Source organism: Mus pahari, chromosome 11, assembly GCF_900095145.1.
Source record: "Mus pahari chromosome 11, PAHARI_EIJ_v1.1, whole genome shotgun sequence".
Taxonomy (NCBI): domain Eukaryota; kingdom Metazoa; phylum Chordata; class Mammalia; order Rodentia; family Muridae; genus Mus; species Mus pahari.
The window spans coordinates 12,567,413-12,573,427 of NC_034600.1; the positions used below are offsets into that span (position 1 = coordinate 12,567,413).

Here is a 6,015-nt window from a genome sequence, read left to right on the forward strand (position 1 = left end):
ACTTCTTGAGTTCTTTGTATATATTGAATATTAGCCCTCTATGAAATGTAGGATGGTAAAGATCTTTTCCCAATCTGTTGGTTGCCATTTTGTCCTTTTAACAGTATCCCTTGCCATACAGAAGCTTTGCAATTTTACAAGGTCCCATTTGTTGCAAGGTCTCATTTGTTGATTTTTTTTTTTTTTTGCCTCAAAACAGAATTCTTTTATTTGGGGCAAAATAACACAGCACCAACATCCTCAACAATACCTAAACCTATATATAAAATATAGAATATCTTCAATATTTTTCATTTATAATGCGGCACAATAGTATATGCAAGTGAAAATGCTGTTGGTGGGACACGAGGATACTACTCTGAGCAATGTTCTAGTTAGCCAGGTGTCAGCATTCAATGACAAGTAAGAGAACCATCTAAAGAGAGTTCCTGCAAAGCTGGGTATATGTACCTCATTCTGCACTCTGCAATTCCATGTGCAGCCTGAGTCTTCTCAATCACACCTCTTAGCCTTTGGAGTGGTACTATAAAGGCACAGGAAATGCCTGCCCGATACTAATTTTTCACCATGAAAATTCAAAATGGCTTAAAAAAAGAATATACTGGATTTCAGAAGTTATTTACCTTCATCTAAAAAAAAAAAATTACATCCGTAAGTACTTCCAAAACTACAGGGTTTGTAACACCCTGTATTTAGGAGTATACATTTACTTAGGCATTGTCAAATTGTTTAGTAACTTCTCATTAGGCCTCTTATCTCAAGAAGGTGACCCACAGCCTGCTGCCCACTTCTGACAACGGGAGACTTCCATGTTCTAAGTCAGCTGCTTTTCCTCAAGTCTCAAAGTTTATGTTCTGTTTCAATGTTACTTTATTGTATACATACAGGAGCAATCTCTCAGCTATGAATAAACAAAACAAAGAACCCTCCAGTTCTAGGGCTTACAAAGGGAACCCTTTTAAAAATTAAATTCAATTTAAACATATGAGACCAAACACAGGCACTTTCCAAAAAGTCAAACCCCAGGCCAGTCACTGAATTACTCAGTAGTTATAGCAGACAGCTCTGTCTTAGGGGTGTCATCTCTGCGAGCCTCAGCAGGAGCACTGGTCTTTGTCTGGTCTTGCAGTTCCTCCTTGTTTACTGCAAGCCCACCAAGAGATCCCAGGAGAAAGTGCTTTCACAATTCTGGGTTCAGGAGACCTGTGAAATTACAGACATTTGAACAGAAGCGTTGCTTTCAAAAATATGTTCTCCAAGATCTTACTGAACAAGGGTCTCTCTCTTCCTGCTCCTGGTTTAAGTAGTCCGGTACTAAGAAATCAGTGCTCTCGAAGTAGTTTGCTAGTTCTGATGCTTCATGGTTCAGACTCCTCAGGAGCACGATTAAATTTCCAGAGTTGGTGAACATGACACCACGTGGTGGTTTTCACTCGTAAGTCCGAGGCTTGCGGATAATGTGCCGGGAAAGCCTCATACGGTGTTTATACTCCCGGAAGGAAATGAAAGTGGCACTACATATCTGGCACCGGAAACAGCGTTTACGTTCCTGCGTTAGGCGATGCATCTTTAGTGAGTAAGCCCTGGTAAACCTTTTCCCACAGCAGTCAAACTGAAATGGCTTAATTCCTGAGTAGATAAGCATGTGCTGTTTTAGATTCTGAATACGGGTGAAGTGAACCCCACAGGTTGGACACTGAAAAGGCCTGCCTGGACCATTTGGACTTGGTCGTTCTGTACTATCATCATCATCTGCATGAGCATTGGTGCTAGAAGTGCTCTGAAGTGTAGGTAATCCTTCAGTGACTCCTTCATCTACTGAGCCTGTAGAGGAAGTCTGTAAGCTAATCAGAAGGTCCTCTTGAGCTGGTTCACTTCCGGGCACTGGTATTTGTCTAGAAAATTGTCCATTTCATCCAGATTTTCCAATTTTGTTGAGTATAGGCTTTTGAAGTGGTATCTGATGATTTTTTGAATTTTCTCAGTTTCTGTTGTTATGTCTCCCTTTTCATTTTCTGATTTTGTTAATTTGGATACTGTCTCTGCGCCCTCAGGTTAGGCTGGCTAAAAGTTTATCTATCTTGTTGATTTTCGGAAAGAATCAGCTCCTGGTTTGGTTGATTCTTTATATAGTTTTTTTTTGTTTCCACTTGGTTGATTTCAGCCCTGAGTTTGATGGTTTCCTGCCATCTACTCCTCTTGAGTGTATTTGCTTCTTTTTGTTCTAGAGCTTTCAGTTGTGCTGTCAAGCTACTAGTGTATGCTCTGTTCAGTTTCTTTTTGGAGGCACTCAGAGCTATCAGTTTTCCTCTTAGCACTGCTTTCATTGTGTCCCATAAGTTTGTATATGCTGTACCTTCATTTTCATTAAATTCTAAAGTCTTTATTTCCTTATTTCTTCTTTGACTAAGTTATCATTGGGTAGAGTGTTGTTTAGCTTCCATGTGTATGTGGAGTTTCTGTTGTTTTTGTTGCTATTGAAGACCAACCTTTGTCCCTGGTGATCTGATAGGATGCATTGGACTATTTCAATCTTCTTATATCTGGTGAGATCTGTTTTTCTTATATCGGTTGTGGTCAGTTTTGGAGAAGGTACCTGGAGGTGCTGAGAAGAAGGTATATTCTTTTGGTTTAGGATGAAATGTTCTATAGATATCTGTTAAATCCACTTGGTCCATAACTTCTATTAGTTTTACTGTGTCTCTGTTATGTTTGTGTTTACATGATCTGTCCATTGATGAGAGTGGGGTTTTGAAGTTTCCCACTATTATTGTGTGCGGTGCAATGTGTGCTTTGAGCTTTAGTAAATTTTCTTTTATGAATGTGGGTGTCCTTGCATTTGGAGCATAAATGTTCAGAATTGAGAGTTCATCTTGGTAGATCTTTCCTTTGACCAGTATGAAGTGTCCTTATTTACCCTTTTTTGATAACTTTTGGTTGAAAGTCAATTTTATTTCATATTAGAATGGCTACTCTGGTTTGTTTCTTGGGACCATTTACTTCGAAAGTTGTTTTCTAGTCTTTTACTCTGAGGTATTGTCTGTCTTTGTCACTGAGGTGGGTTTCCTATTTGCAGCAAAATGCCGGGTTCTCTTTATATATCCAGCCTGTTAGCCTATGTCTTTTTATTAGGGAATTGAGTCCATTGATGTTAAGAGATATTAAGGAATAGTGATTGTTGCTTCCTGTTTATTTTTGATGTTATGTTTATGTTTGTGTGGCTATCTTCTTTTGGGTTTGTTGAAAGAAGATTACTTTCTTGCTTTTTCTAGGGCATAGTTTCCCTCCTTGTGTTGGTGTTTTCTATCATCCTTTGTAGGGCTGGATTTATGGAAAGATATTGTGTAAATTATCTTGGTTTCAAAGTCTGTGGTAATTGAGAGTTTTGCTGGGGATAGTAGCCTGGGCTGGTGTTTGTGTTCTCTTAGGGTCTCTTAGGGTCTCTTAAGTATGGCATGTTCCCAGGATTTTCTATCTTTCATAGTCAGTGGTGAAATGTTTGGTGTAATTCTCATTGTCTGCCTTCATATGTTACTTGCCTTTTTCCCTTGCTTCTTTTAGTATTCTTTCTTTGTTTTGTGCATCTGGTGTTTTGATTATTATGTGATGAGAGGGATTTCTTTTCTGGCCCAATCTATTTGGAGTTCTGCAGGTTTCTTGTATGTTCATGTGCATCTCTTTTTTTAGGTTAGGGAATTTTTCTCTATAATTTTGTTGAAGATATTTATTTACTGGCCCTTTGAGTTGGGAATCTTCACTCTCTTCTGTACCTATTATCCTTAGGTTTGGTCTTCTCATTGTGTCCTGGGTTTCCTGGATATTTTGGATTAGGAGCTTTTCATATTTTGCATTTTCTTCAACTGTTGTTCAATATTTTCTGTGGTATCTTCTGCACTTGAGATTCTCTCTTCTATCTCTTGTATCCTATTGGTGAAGCTTGCGTCTATGACTCCTGATCTCTTTTTTTAGGTTTTTCTATCTCCAGGGTTGTCTCCCTTTGTGATTTCTTTATTCATTCTATTTCCATTTTTAGGTCCTGGATAGTTTTATTTAATTCCTTCACCTGTTTGGTTGTGTTTTCTTCTTCTTCTTTAAGGGGATTTTTGTGTTTCCTCTTTAAGGACTTCTACCTGTTTACCTATGTTCTCCTGCATTTCTTTAAGGAAGTTATTTATGTCCTTAAAGTCCTCTATCATCATCATGAGATTTGATTTTAAATCAGAGTCTTGCTTTTCTGGTGTGTTGTGGTATCCAAGGCTCTCTGTGGTTGGAGAACTGGGTTCTGATGATGTCAGGTAACCTTGGTTTCTATTGTTTAAGTTCTTGCCCTGGCCCTTTGCCGTCTGGTTATCTCTGGTGTTAGCTGGTCTTGCTATCTCTGACTGTGATTTGTCCCTCCTGGAAGCCTGTGTGTCAGTACTCCTGGGAGACCAGTTCTCTCTGGGAGGAATTTGAGTACTGAGAGCTGTGGCACAGGGTTAGCTTCAGGGTGCAGACAGAAACCAGAAGGATCCAGTCCCAGGCTTTTCCTTACTTCCTGTGTCCTGATGGTTCTGGGTGGGACCCTCTTGAGCCAGGAATTTGAACTGAAGGGGTCTTGCCTGTGCTCACAGGTGTGTTGGTTCCTGGGAGACTAGCTTTCTCCTGGTAGTATTTGGGTATGTAGCAGTGTGGCAAAGGATTCGCTTGGGTGCTGTGATACAGCATCAGCTTCGGGCACAGATGGGGTAAGGCAAGTTTTGAGAGCTATTTTTTGAACTTGTGAATTAGGACTAGAGAGATAGACAACTTGATAGTTAAGGCCACATTCTTCTCTTGTGGAGGACCTGGCTTTGTTTCCCACTATCCATGAGGGACTGTTCACCATCCTTTATAATTCCAGGTCCAGGGTGTCTCATGCCTCTGGCAACTGAGAACAGCCTCCCTGACAGGCTCTTGTGAGTCCCTCCTTACCATCTTCTCTTCCTCTTCTGGACCCTAATCCAGCCCACGTCTTTCCTGAAAGGTATGTATGAGGAAGATTTACTCTAGTCCTCCCTGGCAAACTCAACCACCTCACTACAGCGGGAAAGAAACCTCTGGAGACAAGATGAAACAGGTATTATTGTATTGCAAATTCCTTTTCCTGAATAGCAATTTCTTGCCAATATATGCCTAATTGTTTGTCTTAGTCTTTTCTTTTAAATTATTGTAAGCAAGAATCAATGGAATTAAGTAAATATATTACTTAATCTATTACTTGGAATTTTTTTCTGGTCAGTGGTTGTGATTGGTGTCACAGATTTTTACATGATAAGCAACACAAATAAGTGGCTTTTCCTAAAATATTTGAGTTTTCATTATTTTGAGTTAATTTGGGAATTTAAAATGTATTTTTATCTTGAGTGTATGGATGTTTTGCCTGCAAGTACCTGTGTGTGCCATGTTCATGACTAGTGTCTGTGGATGCCAGAGGAGGGCATCATGAGTCCTGGAAACTGGGGTTATAGGCAGTTGTTAGCTGCCTTGTGGGTGTTGGGAATAGAATCCAGGTCCTCTAGAAGATTCATCAATGCTCCTAATTATCAAGCTATCTCTACAGCTCCTGGTGTGAATTCTTTATCTGAAAAGTTAATTTCTTTTTCTATAATAGAGAAAAATAAATGAGGCATCTCCTTCTACCTGATGTCACCAAAGATGGGTAGACGAGGGGTTAGCTGAAATTCACTCATGAGGATCTTAGTAAATCCAATTTTAAAAAAATAAAAACCCAGTTAAACTTAGGTATTATTTGTTGTTAGAAATCCCAGTCAAACAACAATAATAAAAAATACCATGGTAGGTGGTGTCTTATGGGTTATGGCCTAGACTGTTCTGACAGGAGCTCTCAGTGCTTCAGAGGAGGAATGGGACTGCTTATCTCCTTGACTCCTGCTGCCTCAGTGAAGTACTCTGCCACCATGATGTTATTCTCTGAATACTGAGTACATCCTTCCTTGTCTACTTTGCTTCTGTAAGAGAGTCTACCTTAGGGAT

General features: G+C 39.6%; 1 pseudogene; it reads right to left on the reverse strand.

Moving 5' to 3' along the window:
- Positions 1-1,039: 1,039 nt before the first annotated feature.
- LOC115065010 lies at positions 1,040-1,645 on the reverse strand (annotated as a pseudogene).
- Between the last annotated feature and the right edge of the window lie 4,370 nt (positions 1,646-6,015).